This window comes from Glycine soja, chromosome 2 (genome assembly GCF_004193775.1).
Source record: "Glycine soja cultivar W05 chromosome 2, ASM419377v2, whole genome shotgun sequence".
Classification (NCBI taxonomy): domain Eukaryota; kingdom Viridiplantae; phylum Streptophyta; class Magnoliopsida; order Fabales; family Fabaceae; genus Glycine; species Glycine soja.
The window spans coordinates 26,267,136-26,283,864 of record NC_041003.1 but is presented as its reverse complement, the minus strand read 5'-3'; the positions used below and the strand labels follow the sequence as shown (position 1 = coordinate 26,283,864).

Sequence of the window (16,729 nt, the reverse complement as noted above, 5' to 3'; positions counted from 1 at the left end):
TTCACATCTTCATCTCATTCTTCTACCATCAGTGATCTAGTTTCTTTGTATAAAGCGATTTCGACCGATCGTTTGTGTCGTAATCTCACTTTATCACTGTAAAATAAAATTTCAACCAATCGTTTGTGTTGAAATCTCACTCGATCATTGTAAAATAAAATTTCAACCGATCATTTGTGTTGTAACCTTTTTCCATCAATGTTAAATAAATTTTTAACCGGTCATTCACTTTGCAAGTTATCTTTTAATAAGTTTGAAAGTAAATAAGTAGAACCAAAGTTAAAATTAACACATAAACAAGCTTTTATCCATAAAAATTGCTTGAATCCGTTCAAAGGTTCAACGCCTTAACGGTCTCTTTTGCCCTTTCAAAGTTGAGAGAATCGTTCAAGGTCCAACGCCTTAACAATTCTCTCCGCCTTTCAAACTTGAAAAGATCGTTCAAGGTCCATCGCCTTAACGATTCTCTCCGCCTTTCAAACTTGAAAGATCCTTCAAGGTGCAATGCCTTAACGATTCTCTCCGCCTTTCTAACTTGAAAAGATTGTTTCAAGGTCCAATGCCTTAACGATTCTCTTTTCTTTTCAAACATCATTTCAAGGTCCAACACCTTAAACGACCCCCTTTTGTTCGCAACTAAAATCAATCTTTCAAAAAGATAAAAATAAATTTAACAAACAAGCTTTTAGACTTGAAGAACTTTGTAGGTCTGAATTCCTCATCGCACCTTAGGATACTTAGGAGTGAGGGAAACACCCTTGTCAACCCCAAAGAAATATAAAAAGGGAAAATACATAAAAAAATAAAAAAGGGGAAATACATAATTTGGAAGTCATGTTTTGCACACTCAATTAAAGGTTTCCGTCCCTTGTGATGGGCATGTGGGGTGCTAATACCTTCCCTATGCATAAACAACTCCCGAACCCTTATTTTCAAAATTCACGAACCTGCGTCTTTTTGATTTTTTCTAACGTTTTCCTGGAATAAACGTTGGTGGCGACTCCGCTCGTTTTCTCCTTTGGAGAAAAATGCTTTGGCCTATCAAATTTTGGCCTTTTCGCACCCTCGCCGAAGGGCAGGTTGTGACAGTTGGCGACTCCACTAGGGACTGTTAGAGAGTTAGGCTATTCAATCAGTGTGCAATGCTTTTATCATGACTTCTTCTTTATTTATTTTCCCTTTTCTCTTTTGTTTTGTCCATATTTGTATATAACCTTTGCTATGTTGTTGTGTTTGTCTATTAATTACATTCATAGTTAGAAATATTTATTCTACGCACACATGGCGCCTACACCTCGCACACACATTGAGATGCTAGGCCTTATACCCGGGTCTATGTGAGCCATAAGGAGTGGAGGTCGATCTGTGGTCATGCTGGGTCTCTGACTTGCTTGAAACAGTGAAGCCTCATCTAGAGTTTTCCTCCTTTGGTGATGCATTGCCGCTGATAGTCCCGATTGCCATGATGTATCACCTAAGAGGATGATATCTCTAGAATTCAGTAAAGTTACATGAAACCACCCTTGGAAATTGTCACTAGAAGTGGACTTTTGGATCCTTTCCATTAGGTTCCTGAATTATGGGGCACATAGCAAACTCACTCTGGCATGTTCCTTGATTGCATCATGCATCTCTTCATGGCATCATAATGGACATATCATTCTTGTGTTTTATCATTTATCATATTCACGCACTGCATTTGCATGAGCCATTGCATTATCATTCATCTTCGTTTGGCATGCTTGTGTTCTGCCAACTGCATACATTCTATTTTCACAATTTGCATGTTATGTTCCCTCATGCATCATCCTTGCATTTTCCTTTGAAAAAAAAAACAAAATAAAGCAAAAAAAAAAACAAAAGAAAGTCACACCACATTCTTAGTTACATGTGTTCGGTACCATGATGATGGATATAAACCAATCATGTTGGGATTATACACTCATTTCTCTTTAAAAATGATTGAAGATCATGTGAACATGATACCTAATGCATGGTTAACTAGGAAAATAAGGGTTCCTGGGGCATCTCATGTCGATCTCATAAATACATGCATAGCATAAGTATGCCCTAGTCATTCATCTCTATGATATGTTGTCGAAGTATTGGCGATCAAAATTTCTATTCCTTGGATTATGGGGTTGAACCAAGAACATGTTTTAAGGAAAAGTTCATCAAGTCAAGGTCAAGTATGGAAGTAACCAGCTTGCAAAAGTTGGGGCAGAAGATGGATCGGTTTACATCGCTTCTTTGTCTACTGCCAACACATGATCGAGCTAAATAATTTACAAAAAATTAAAGACAGTTGACATCCATGTTTTATATCCATTTTCACTTTGACAATATGTGATGAACCATGTTGTTTTAATGAAAATCTAAATTGATTCGACCCTGTGTCCTATGTAAAATTCGCAATACTTCAACAATGCATCATTCACGTACATCCATGCTTATTTTTCTTTTCACACTTGTGGCATTGCTTATTGCATTATGTCCTTGAAATCATAACTGTAATCATTGTAATCAAAAGGAAAGAATGCACTTTACGGTGCCCTTGCTGAACGCGTGCCAGAGCTAGAGTAATGAGTGAAATAGAGGAGGTGCAAGGGCAAATGAAGTCTGACATGGAGGCCATGAAAGAGCAAATGTCCACAATGATGGAAGCCATGATGAGTATGAAAAGAATGATGGAGGTCAATGCGGCCACAGTTGTTGCCTCAAGTACCACCACAGAAGTGGACCCAACTCACCCATTTGGCTTCGATCAAGTAAATCATCCTGCCTCAGATATGGTAGGGCAGACAAGTGAAGCATTATGAAGTACGGGTGGCCCCCATTTTGTGCAAGTTCAAAACAAGCATTCCTTCCCATCATATGGCTTGCCTCCTAACTATATGGCACCTAATGTTGCACACACTCCCAATGAGAATGTCGACAACTCCGTACCCATGCCCATTGAGAGCCAACAACCTCAATCTGATCATGCACATGTCTCTCAACTCATGGGGGAGATGCATGAAGCATCTCGAGACCACAATCTAGTCGACTCTGAGCTTTGCCTCGAACACGCCACTGAGGGGTAGGCGTTTTGTGGCGTACCCCTACCAAACACTTTGGGGGGCCTTCAGTTTCGCCCACAACCACAACCCTTGCATTTTGCGGTGGGGAGAGTCCCTCCTGCTATGGTGGAAAGAGGGAAATTTGATCATATAGAGGGAAGGCTCAAGGCCATAGAAGGAGGAGAAGATTATGCTTTCGTTGACATGGCAGAATTGTGCTGAGTGCCTGACATCGTCATCCCTCTGAAGTTCAAAGTGCCAGATTTTGATAAGTACAAGGGGACTACCTGCCCCAAGAATCACCTGAATGTGTATTGCAGGAAAATGGGAGCATACTCGAAAGATGAAAAACTGTTGATGCATTTCTTCCAGGAAAGTCTTACTGGGGTAGCCGTCACCTGGTATACTAATTTGGAACCTTCCCGAGTCCATTCTTGGAAGGACCTAATGTTTGCCTTCACTAGGCAGTATCAGTACAATTCTGATATGGCTCTGAATAGGATGCATCTATAGAGCATGTGTAAAAAAGAGCATGAATCTTTCAAAGAATATGCCCAACGGTGGAGGGATCTGGCAGCTCAAGTAGCACCTCCCATGATGGAAAGGGAGATGATAACAATGATAGTAGACACATTACTAGTGTTCTACTATGAGAAGTTGGTGGGTTACACGCCTGCAAGCTTTGCCAATGTAGTTTTCGCTGGCGAAAGAATTGAAGTGGGTCTGAGAAGAGGCAAATTTGACTATCTTGCTTTGATGAATGGGAAGCCTGGGGAAAATGGAGAGAGTAAGAATGAGGGAGGAACCCATGCTGTGACTGTCATTCCTACATGGCCAAATTCTCCTCCAGCTCAACAAAATCAATACCCACCACCCTACCAGTCAAGAACGCCCAATCATCCGCAAAAGCCACCCCTAAATCATCCAATACCAAACACCATCCATAACACAAACCAAAACACCAACCAGGGAAGGAATTTTCCAGCCAAGAAGTCTGTAGAATTCACCCTAATTCTGGTGTCGTATGCTAACTTGCTCCAATATGTACTCAATAATGCAATGGTAGCCATAACCCTAGCCAAGGTTCCTCAACCTCCATTTTTCCGAGGATACAACTCAAACGCAACATGTGCTTATCATGGAGGAGTCCTGGGCATTCCATTGAGCATTGTAAGACCCTAAAACATAAGGTGCAAAGTATGATTGATGCAGGCTGGCTAAAATTTGAGGAGGAGAATCGCTCATAAATTATGATGTTGTCAAGAAATACCATGTATGATGCTTGGGGCAATGTGAAGGTTGTTGTTATATGTCTCCAATGACTCATTAGGATTTTCAAATTTATTCCATTACTGTAAACAACAGTCACAATGCTAATAATATTGATAAATTTGATGTCCTTATCTCACTCTCTCATAATTACATCTTTGCTTATTTAACTTTCACTGGAACGTGAATGTAAGCCGTTGGTTTATTTGCTCAAGTGACCTACACTCCTGAGTTGATCTCCAAGTCTGTTCAATCAGATACTTCTCGTTTGGTAGAGGTGCTGTAAACAACAAGTAAAGTAAAAAAAAAAAGAAAAAAAATGTTTGATTGACTGTTTTTTTTTTAAATCAAAAGTACAGACATTCACGTGACCTCATTCTTAAAAGTTGTCTTTTTGAGAGGAAAATGAGTTATCAAGAACAAGAGTCGTTTGACTTAATCTGTCAATTCGGTCCTTTCAATATTTCTCGTCCTTGAAAATTCATTTTCGAGAACCTGCACAGTTTCTTTCATTTTTCCATGCTACAAGGTCATGACAAAAGATAACAATAGATGCCTTAGAGCCCTACACTGGGGCAATGAGAGGCACCATGCATGAGCTTCAAGGGAACCTAGGGGCAGATCAAAATGTCTCATCCGATAGGTTGAAAACCCGAAAGGGCAGCCTAAGCAAAAATTAGGGTTGAAAAAAAACAAAAAAAAAAAACAATTAGGGGCGTGTTATTAAGGTTTCGTCCCAAAATCCAAACTAAAAAAGGATCTTAGTTAAGATTTGAAATGACGCATGGCCATGTTTCAACATCCCAAACACTAATTTATCCCTTGCTACCCTCTATGAGCCAAAGCACATTTGTTTTCTAAAAACAACAAAAAAAATAGCAAAAGCAAAATAGAAACCCTGAGTGGGAACTACCGGGAAGAGCAATGCAACAATACATGCATGAAGTTGGGCAACAATAAAAAGAAAAAAAAATCCGCCAAAAGGCGAGTGAAGAAAAAAAAGAGAGACAAAGATCTCTAGATTTTACAAGAAAGGCACAAAAGCGCAACGAAAGATTAATGTATAAGGCAAAAGGAGTGAAGCCCAACCCAAAAGGTACAAGCAATTCTCTCAAGGTTCTTACTCAATATAACCCTCAAACACTCTTTGAGCCTCTCTAATCCTTTCTTTCATAGCCCTCTTACCTCTGACCACGTTACAAGCCCAATAAAGCCCATATGGATCAAGGAATGACTAATTTTGCTTTTAAGTTGGGATTTTGGAATGAAACCCTCATACGCTTGTGATTGTTGAAAAATATATGAAAAAAAGAGAATCCTCGAGGTTTCGTACTTGCACATTTGAGAAGAAAACTTATTCAACCAGAAGCTCATGGAAAATGCCCAAAGGCAATGGTGATAGTAGGGTACATTTGATATAGTCGCTTAGGCATGACTCCTTAGGGTTCCTTTTGAATCCAAGGGTTGCCTTTGTTGTATAAATTCTTTCGGGATCAGCTCATGCATCTAGTTTCAGTGGGATCAACAGACCCATGGCATCACTTTATGACCTTAAATCAAGAAAGTTTCACTTGGTCATATACCAAAATGCAACAGTCCATTGCCATCCTTCAATGGTGCATGCGATTGGTCCCAAAGCCTTATATTTTCTTGCTGTGCAGAATAATCGAAATTTTCTTAAAAAAGAAAGGGGGAAAACCCTAGGATCAATATTTTGGTTGATTGATTAAATGTCAAATGACTCCATTGTCGTCACTTCGAAATTGTCAAGTGATTAAATCAAACAAAACATACACTCTGAGGGAGTCCCCGAAGAGATTTGCAAAAAATAGGATGAGGTTGCATGAGTTATCACATTTTTTTTTTTTTAAAAAAAAAGTCAATCTGTGTTATCCACAAAAAGAAAAATATCAAATCAAAATCAAAATCACAAAAATAGGAAAGAATGTCATGAGCATTACACAATTTTCATGGTTCAAAACCATTTGCATTACTAGCATTTCAAGATGAAGGTTGCATGCATCTACATCCCAAAAATCATGTTCGTAAGTGCATAAACTTCTCTGTATATACCAATTTTCCAAATCTAATGTCCTATCTTTTGAGTTTAGGATGAAAGGCCCTCTCAAAGAGTCAACCTCTTGCTTTCTCACAAGGTTGAGCCCCTTGGTACTAATACCTATTGGCTTGTTTCATAGGACTCAAAGTCCTCGCTTTTATCTTTCATCGGACTCAAAGTCCTCGCTTTTATCTTTCATAGGACTCAAAGTCCTCACCTTTATCTTTTCACAGGACTCAAAGTCCTCGCTTTTGTCTTTCATAGGACTTAAAGAGGTCTTTATGCTTCCATAGGACTCAAAGTCCTCTGTCATCTATCATGGTCTTTTGTCTTTCGGAGACAATCAAGGTCATCTGCTCATTTTCAAAGACCATCATAGTCTTTTGTCTTGCAGAGACAATCAAGGTCATCTGCTCCTTTACATTTCAAAAGACGACAATGTCTTCATTTACATTTCAAAATACGACAATGTCTTCAGTCATTTATGATTTCAAAAGGTGACAATGCCTTCATTTACATTTCAAAAGACGACAATGTCTTCAGTCATTTACGCTTTCAAAAGGCGACAATATCTTTATTTACATTTCAAAGACGACAATGTCTTCAGCCATTTACGCTTTTAAAGACGACAATGTCTTCATCTCAAAAACTTCAATGTATTTTGTCCTTGTTTGTGGTTCATAGGACTCAACGTCCTTTATTTCTATGCTTTGAAAAAAAAAGAGAGAGAGAAGAACTTCAATGTCTTCATGTTTCCTCAGTTTCACTTCCTTGGTTTTCGCCAGTTGCCTGGTCGAATAGCAAGGTCGCTCGAACGAAATTAGTGTCTTTATCTTCACTTCCCTTTTATTTTCAATAAAAGATAAGTAAAGAGGGGCAACTGTCATACCCTAATTTGGTCCGGGGACCTTCATTTGCTAACTTTTTTATTCTTGCTAGTCGGATTGAGCTTCTTGACACCAGTTACCGCGCAATCTGAAGGTTTTTCGATGTTTCGGAAAAGAATACAAAAAATACTCAAAAGGGAGGGAAAAATGGTAATTTGGTGACTTTTACAGGCCCTTGGCTCGCCCAAGCCAGCCTCTGGCTCACCTAGGCCACCAGAAAACTTAGGGGTGAAGTAACCAGCTCACTTGAGCGAGCTGCCATGCAACCTCCACCCCTCATTTCTTATAAATAGGCGTGAGGGGGCAAAGGAGAAGGGGTCAGCATCATATATTGAGAGGTTTTTGGTGAAATTAGTGACAAGGAGAAACAAAAAGACAAAAATGAGGCTGAGGCACTTTCGAATCGCTTCCGTGATCCATTCCTACACTGTTCTTCATTCATCGACCGATTAGTTTTTATTTTGAAGCTTTGAGTTCACTCTATGCACCGTTAAGGGTCCCTCTTGTTGTTTTTCACATCTTCATCTCATTTTTCTACCATTAGTGATCTAGTTTCTTTGTATAAAGCGATTTTGACTGATCATTTGTGCCGTGATATCACTTTATCACTGTAAAATAAAATTTCAACTGATTGTTTGTGTTATAATCTCACTCGATCATTGTAAAATAAAATTTCAACCGATCGTTTGTGCTGTAACCTCTTTCCATCAGTGTGAAATAAAGTTTTAACCAGTCATTCAATTTGCAAGTTATCTTTTAATAAGTTTGAAAGTAAATAAGTGGAACCAAAGTTAAAATTAACCCATATACAAGATTTTATCCATGAAAATCGCTTGAATCCGTTCAAAGGTCCAACGCCTTAATGGTCTCTTTTGCCCTTTCAAACTTGAGAGAATCGTTCAAGGTCCAACGCCTTAACGATTCTCCCCGCCTTTCAAACTTGAGAAGATCGTTCAAGGTCCATCGCCTTAACAATTCTCTCTGCCTTTCAAACTTGAGAAGATCGTTCAAGGTCCAAAGCCTTAACGATTCTCTCCGCCTTTCAAACTTGAGAAGATCGTTTCAAGGTCCAATGCCTTAACGATTCTCTTCGCTTTTCAAACATCATTTCAAGGTCCAATGCCTTCAACGACCCCCTTTTGTTCGCTACTAAAATCAATCTTTCAAAAAGATAAAAATCAATTTAACAAACAAACTTTTAGACTTGAAGAACTTTGTAGGTCTGGATTCCTCATCGCACCTGAGGATATGTAGGAGCGAGGGAAACACCCTTGTCGACCCAAAAAAAATATAAAAAGGGAAAATACATAAAAAATAAAAAGGGGAAATACATAATTTTGAAGTCATGTTTTGCACACTGATTGAGGCCATACCCGAATCAAATAAACATTAAAATGTAGTAACTAGGAAGTGATCCTAGGTTGTTTCCCAACGAGCAATGATCAACCAAATGTTCATAACAGATAGTAGGAAATAGTAACAAATTGGGGGGGGGGGGGGTTGTTTGCTTTTGTAAATTAAATAGCGAGTAAAATTGAATTAGAAAAATATCAGAATTAAAATACGTTGCTTCCCCTTGATTCACAAGCAAGTCTCTTATCCTAGGTTGCTTGAGTTTATCCTTTATTAGTTTAACCACTTAATCCAACCCTAAATTAAATTACTAAGCGAAATTCAACATAAGGCATTCATTATGTGATTAAGCATCACATACACCAATTACTCATAAACGATCACTAAGCATGAACGTAAATTAAGCGTAGAGACAATTAATCAAGCACTAAGCATGCATGAATTAAAAGCAACAAATTCAGAGTAATTAGTGAAGAGGAAAAACTGAACAGAATTTAACAGTAATAATAGAACCTCAAAGAGAACTGTGCTTGATCCTCAAGAGAAAACAACGCGATGGACTTAGCCTTCCATTAATCAAATAGAGAACGAAATTTTATTGGTAAAACTAAAAGTCTGAACTGGAATTGTAAAAAACGAAAATAAAAGAGAAAGAGAAGAGAGACTAAAACTGAAAACGAAAAATAGAAGAGAGAGAGAGGAGAGAGAGAGAGAGAGCCTAAACTTGAACCTTGGTGCTGTTATATAGTTTTCCAACCCCAAAGCTTACAAATCTGTTTTAAATTCAAGCCCATAAATAAAATAAAATCAAATCTAGATAAGATAAGATATGATAAGATCTAGATGAAATAATATCTAGATGAGATCAAATCTAAATAATATCTAGATAAGATAAGATAAGATAAGATATAATTTTGTAGAATAAAATAGTCTGCCCTCTTCAAGTCCAAGCCCAATTATGGATTCAAGCCCAAGCCCAATGCTTCATTAATTCCTGAAATTAGATTTAAAACATCAAATTAGCTGAATGAGCCCAAATAATAAAACTGCCTAATTAATTTGACAATTAAGATTAATCAGTATTTAAAATGGTGCAAAAAGGGTTAAGAAATAGGAGAAAATAATGGCACATCAAAACCCCCCATACTTAGCCTTTTGCACTCCTGGGCAAAATGAAATAAAGAACAAAATCCAAGGATATCAAAGAGAGACAAACACAAACATTTACATATTTCTCAATGAATATCAAGGAATGAAAGGAATGGGTAACATCTAACATGAAGAGATCCAACGAGTCAAGACATTCGTGAAAATCATCCAAGCAACCCAATCATGGCAAAATAGTTAATTAGCTCAAGAATGAAAAGTGATAAAGTCTCACAAGATATACACTCTATCTCTCAAGTGTCTAGGCTACTGTTTACTCTCGAAGCACCCATGAAAACAACCACCACATAGACTTGGCAAAATTCTAAAATTGACAACAACTTGACAAACACATGCACATGAGGATCAAAAGGTCTTTAAAGGTTGTAATGGGGCCAAGGACAAGGTAGGGAAGAAGAATATGGAATAAGTAGCTAAATCCCAAAGGAATAGAGGAGCAATGGTGAATAAGTGGAAATTAAGCACAAGTAGTAAACCCAATCCCTCTAATATCAACAAAATCAACCAAGGCTCCCAAATCGAGTCTTCATAACAAGAACTCATTTATTCAACTTCACTTCTTTTCTTCTTTTATTTTCTTTTTTTTTAGCAATACAAATTTGCAGCAATTGAATTTTTTTTTTGACGAACGAATTTGAAGATTAAAGCAAGAACTAGGCAATATACAAATACATCAATCATGGCCAAAAATCATATCTTCCAATGAAATATACCCCCACACTTATTCCCAGCTTATTCCCAAAACAATTTCAAAGCTCCAAAATTCCTTAAGGGTAAGGTGATATCATGGTTTTTTACTTAAGGCTTGTAATGAGCTTCAAAACAAAGAAAGGGGAACATAGGCTCAAAGGGGCTATCAAAGGAATTAATTCAAGGTAAGTCCATTTGGCTAGAAGCTTATAAGAACAAAATTGCCTAAATCATTTTCAAATATGCATGTCAATTAGGAAGCATCAACAAGAATTAAGCCAAGGCTATTGTGCAAGCTATCAATGGGGCAAAACACACCAAAAGATTATGATGATGGATGGCTCAAATTCTCACAAAGGTAAACCTATCACTTTCAAATTGAGCTTTCAAAACTATCATGACATGTAGGGGAAAAACAAGGATTTCAAATCACACAATGTCAAGAGACTTTTATTTTCAGAACAATTACCCATTTCTTGAACATATCCTATAATTCAAAGAAAAACATGCAAAGTTGTACATGCAAACAAAATTGACCAAAATTAAACTAGAACCCAACAAAACTAACAAAATTAAACTAATTTAACACAACTAACAAAACCAAAACTAAAGAACACCCCCCCTATACTGAAACAACACATTGTCCTCAATGTAACACAATTAAAAGATTAAGAGCAATTAAACCATCAAATAGAATCAAGCAAATGTAATAAAAGTAAAGAAGGAGGTTGGAAAGAAAAAATCCCTAAGTCATGGTGGAGGAAGAGTAGGGTGGAGTAAGGAAGTCTCTTCTACCACTGCGTCCACTAAAGAAGGGTTTGTGAGGAATGGCTTAAGTCGGTGTCCATTGACCTTGAAGCTCTTGTTTGTGGAGTCGCTTTTGATCTCAACTGTACCATAAGGAAAAACATTAGTAACAACAAAAGGACCAATCCACTTAGACCTCAACTTACCACTCATGAGTCCGAGCTTAGAGTTATACAATAACACTTTTTGCCCAACCATGAAGTCCTTCTTAATTATCATGCTATCATGGAACTTCTTGGTCTTTTCTTTGTAGAACTTGACATTCTCATACGCTTCTAGGCGGATCTCATCTAACTCACTCAGTTGCAACTTTCTTTCTTCACCAGCTTGATCCATAGAGAAGTTGCAAGTCTTCACTGCCCAATATGCTTTATGCTCAATCTCCACTGGAAGATGACATGCCTTTCCAAAGACAACCCGATAAGGAGGCATTCCTATGGGTGCTTTGTAGGCAGTCCTATGTGCCCAAAGAGCATCATCTAGCCTGGTACTCCAATCTTTCCTGCTTGGTTGCACAATCTTCTCTAAAATTCTCTTGATCTCCCTGTTAGAAATTTCTGCCTGTCCATTGGTTTGGGGGTGGTATGGTGTGGATACCTTGTGGACAACCCCATACTTTTTAAGCAAGGCATGCATTGATTTGTTGCAAAAATGGGTTCCTTGATCACTAACGATTGCTTTAGGTACTCCAAACCTGCAAAACAGATAAGATCTGACAAAATCTACAACAACCTTAGCATCATTAGTTCTAGTGGGCTTGGCTTCCACCCATTTTGAAACATAATCAACTGCAAGGAGAATGTAAACATAACCAAAAGAAACAGGAAAAAGGGCCCATGAAATCTATACCCTAGACATCAAACACCTCACAAAATAGCATAGGTTGCTGAGACATTTGTTGTCACCATGTAAATGCACTTCCTGCTCTTTGACACTGCTCACAAGTGCTACAAATCTTCCACGCATCTTTAAAGATGGTGGGCCAATAAAAGCCACAATCAAGCACTTTGCGGGCTGTCCTTTGAACACCCAGATGACCTCCCGGTGCGGAAGAATGACATAACTGCAGGACTGAGTCAGTCTCATGATATGGAATGCATCGTCTAATGACATGATCACTACACAATTTCCACAAGTAGGAGTCATCCCAAATAAAATGCTTAGCATCACTTTTAATTTTATCTTTTTGGGCCTTAGATGCTAAAGGGGGAAAAACAGAAGCAACTAAATAATTGACAATGTTAGCAAACCAGGGAGTAGAAAGAGAATCAAAAATACTATACAATATATATAAATGATCATCCGGGAAATCATCCCGAATGGGTGAGTCCTCATCAGACACATGTTCGATCCGACTCAAATGATCAGCAACTAAATTTTGTGCTCCGCTCCTATCACGGATCTCCAAGTCAAACTCTTGGAGCCAGAGCATCCATTGGATCAACCTAGGCTTTGAATTAGCCTTCTGCAACAAGTACTTTAAAGCTGCATGGTCAGTATAAACAATAATGCGAGTACCAAGCAAATAAAAACGAAATTTTTCAAGAGCAAAAACTATGGCTAGTAGCTCTTTCTCAGTAGTAGTATAATTCGCTTGGGCAGCATCTAAAGTCCTAGAAGCATAATATATCGCCCTAGGTAATTTATCAATTTTTTGAGCAAGGACAGCCCCCAATGCATAATTTGATGCATCACACATAAGCTCAAAAGGGGCTGTCCAGTCGGGTGCCTGGATTATGGGGGTGGTAGTCAATGCTCTTTTGAGGCAATCAAAAGCCTCTTTGCATTTATCATTAAAGTCAAACTCCACCTCCTTTTGCAACAAGTTGGATAGTGGAAGGGATACTTTGCTAAAATCTCTTATAAAGCGCCTATAGAATCTTGCATGACCAAGAAAAGATTGCACCTCTCGCACGCAAGAAAGGTAAGGCAATTGTGAAATAACATAAATTTTTGCAGGATCTACTTCAATGCCTTTATTGGAAATAATGTGGCCTAAAACTATACCTTGCTCAACCATAAAATGACATTTTTCAAAATTTAGAACAAGGTTAGTTTCAGTGCATCTATTCAAAACCTTTTCCAGACTATCCAAGCAAACATCAAAAGAGGATCCATATACAGTGAAATCATCCATAAACACCTCTATGCAATTTTCTAAAAAATCACTAAAAATACTAGTCATGCACCGCTGGAAGGTATCAGGGGCATTGCATAGGCCGAAAGGCATCCTCCTATAGGAAAAAGTGCCGAAGGGGCAGGTGAATGTGGTCTTTTCCTGATCCTCAGGAGCAATAGTGATTTGCATATAACCAAAAAAACCATCAAGGAAACAGTAGTGAGACTTACCTGCCAAGCGTTCAAGCATCTGGTCAATGAATGGCAGGGGAAAATGGTCTTTTTCGGTAACCTGGTTTAGCCTCCTATAGTCGATGCATACTCTCCAACTGTTTTGCACCCGAGTAGGAATCAGCTCATCCTTCTCATTTTTTATCACGGTGAGGCCGGTTTTCTTCGAAACTACCTGGACGGGACTCACCCATTGGCTCTCGAAGATAGGATAAATGATTCCAGCTTGCAAAAGCTTGGTTACCTCCTTCTTCACTACATCAAGAATCACCGGGTTGATTCTTCTCTGTGGCTGTCTTACTGGTTTAGCCCCATCTTCTAAATTTATTCGATGCATACATGTGGATGGGCTAATACCAGGAATATCTGCCAGGGTCTAGCCTATAGCTTTCTTATGCTTCTTGAGAACAGATAACAACTTCCCCTCTTGCTTATCAGCAAGGGAGGCAGATATAATTATTGGAAAACTTTTGCTATCATCCAAGTAAGCATATTTTAAATTTGATGGCAGAGGCATCAATTTTGGTGTGGGCGGTTGGATAGTGGTAGAAAGAGATGGTTTCTCAGCCTGCACCTCATGAAGAAAGTCCGAGGTTTGTGTACTTACTGAAACATGGTTAGTTCAATCTGACTCTATAAAATCAATCTCAAGAGGTAAGACATCACTAGACATGTAATCAATATCAAATTCAGATTCACTCTCAGCTTCAAATTTAGACATATGATCAAGTGCAAATTCAGATTCAATGCATGAAGAGTGACAGGCATGCAGATTAGAATGAAGATCAGTCATGTATTCATCAACAATATGGTCAATTATTTCAACACGAAATACAAAAAGATCTTCAGATGGGTGTTTCATAGCATCAAGAATATTAAAATGAACAGTTATATCACCAAACTCCATAGATAGCGTGCCTGCATATACATCTATCTTAGTTCTAGCAGTTTTCATAAAAGGTCTGCCTAGAACGATGGGAACTGATCCTTTAGAAAATCCCTCCTCCATATTTAAAATATAAAAATCAATAGGGAAAATCAGCTCACCAACTCTAACTATGACATCCTCTATGAAACCAGCAGGATAGGAAACACTTCTATTAGCTAAATGAATTACCACATCAGTTGACTAGAAAGGACCTAGAGATAGAGAATTAAAAATAGACATAGGCATAACACTAACAGAAGCTCCTAAATATAGCATGGCATTGTCAAACTTATTGTTCCCTATAATACAAGGTATGCTGAATGTACCTGGATCTTTACATTTTTCAAGGATTTGGGGAACAGATTTACCAATCAATGCGGAAACATTTCTGCCCATACTAATTCTTTCACTTCCTTTAAGCTTCCGCTTATTAGTGCACAACTCCTTCAAGAATTTAGCATATCTTGGAATTTGCTTTATTGCATCCAGCAGAGGTATGGTTACCTCTACTTTCCTAAATGTTTCCAAGATCTCCTTCTCTGCCTCTTCCATTTTTTTGTTGGAAATTGCTCTTGGAGGGAATGGAAGAGGGATATGCTGCTTCTCTTTAGATTCACCTGCATAGAAATTGTTAGGTAACTTACTCTTTAAATTTTTGTCATCATCTTTTTCTGGAGTAGAGTGAGGTTGGGCAGGTTCATTGGCGGATGAGAAAGATGCTACTGGTTGAGGTCCTTGACACTGCTTTCCTGACCTCAATGTAATGGCACTCACATTTTTGGGATTTTGGACAGATTGAGAAGGAAATCTATCAGAATTCTGGTACTGTTGTTGATTTAACTGTGTAGTCAACTGTCCCATCTGATTAGTTAAGCTCTTAATGGAGGCTCTGGTCTCTTGCTGAAATTGCATGTTTTGCATAGTCATTTGCCTCACAAGTTCTTCAAGGGAAGGTTACGGAGGGGCCTCAACTGTTTGCTGTTACTAGGGCTGTTGCTGTTGGATTGGTGGAGGAACGTATGGTCTGCTTGGGCCAGTAGCATTTTGAAAATAAGTCTGTTGTTGTTGCTGCTCCTGCTGTGAAGGATTCGACCATCTAAGGTTGGGATTATTCCTCCATCCGGGATTGTACCTGTTGCTGGAGAGTTCATAATTATTCTGTTGTGGCTGATTTTGTTGTTGAGGTTGAGGAGGTCTGTTGTAGATGTTTGCAGCATAAGCTTCAGGCTATTTAATTGCTTTAGATTGTTGCACAGAAGGGAAAAGGTATGTGTGGTGATCGGCAGAGGAGCATAAACCACAGAGTCTGGCGACAGGTGCATATTTTTTATTCATGGCCAGTTGGGTTACCAGGTTAACCAAGGCATCTAGTTTACCTTCAAGCTTCTTAGTCTTACCTGATGAATTCGTGGCTACTTCATGCACTCCTCTAATGACAATAGCATCACTTCTGGCACTAAATTGTTGGGAGTTTGAAGCCATCTTCTCAATTAGATTTCTGGCTTCAGCAGGGGTCATGTCTCCAAGGGCTCCACCACTGGTAGCATCTATCATACTTCTCTCCATGTTGCTGAGTCCTTCATAAAAATATTGGAGAAGAAGCTGCTCTGAAATCTGGTGGTGAGGGCAATTGGCACATAATTTTTTAAATCTCTCCCAGTATTCATGTAGGCTCTCTCCACTGAGTTGTCTAATACCTGAAATATCCTTTCTGATGGTCGTGGTCCTGGAAGTAGGGAAAATTTGTTCTAAGAATACTCTCTTGAAGTCATCCTAGCTCATAATGGACCTTGGAGCAAGGTAATATAGCCAGTCCTTTGCCACTCCCTCTAAAGAATGAGGAAAGGCCTTCAGAAATATGTGATCCTCCTGGACATCTGGTGGTTTCATGGTGGAGCAGACAATATGGAATTCTTTCAGATGCTTGTGTGGGTCTTCACCTGCAAGGCCATGAAACTTTCTAAGCAAATGGATCATTCCAGTTTTAAGAACATATGGGACATCCTCATCAGGGTATTGGATGCACAAGCTTTCGTAGGTGAAATCAGGTGCAGCCATTTCCCCTAGAGTCCTCTCACGGGGTGGAGGTTGTGCCATATTCTCAGAATGTACAAAATCAGAATGTTCAAAATTATAATGCTCAAAATCACCAATATCAGAA

The 16,729-nt window shown here is 38.6% G+C and overlaps 1 non-coding gene across 1 annotated transcript; it reads left to right on the top strand.

Moving 5' to 3' along the window:
• Window positions 1–16,180: 16,180 nt before the first annotated feature.
• Window positions 16,181–16,287, top strand: LOC114404543. Its single transcript, XR_003665029.1, has one exon. It is a non-coding gene; the product is annotated as a small nucleolar RNA R71 (small nucleolar RNA).
• Window positions 16,288–16,729: the final 442 nt, after the last annotated feature.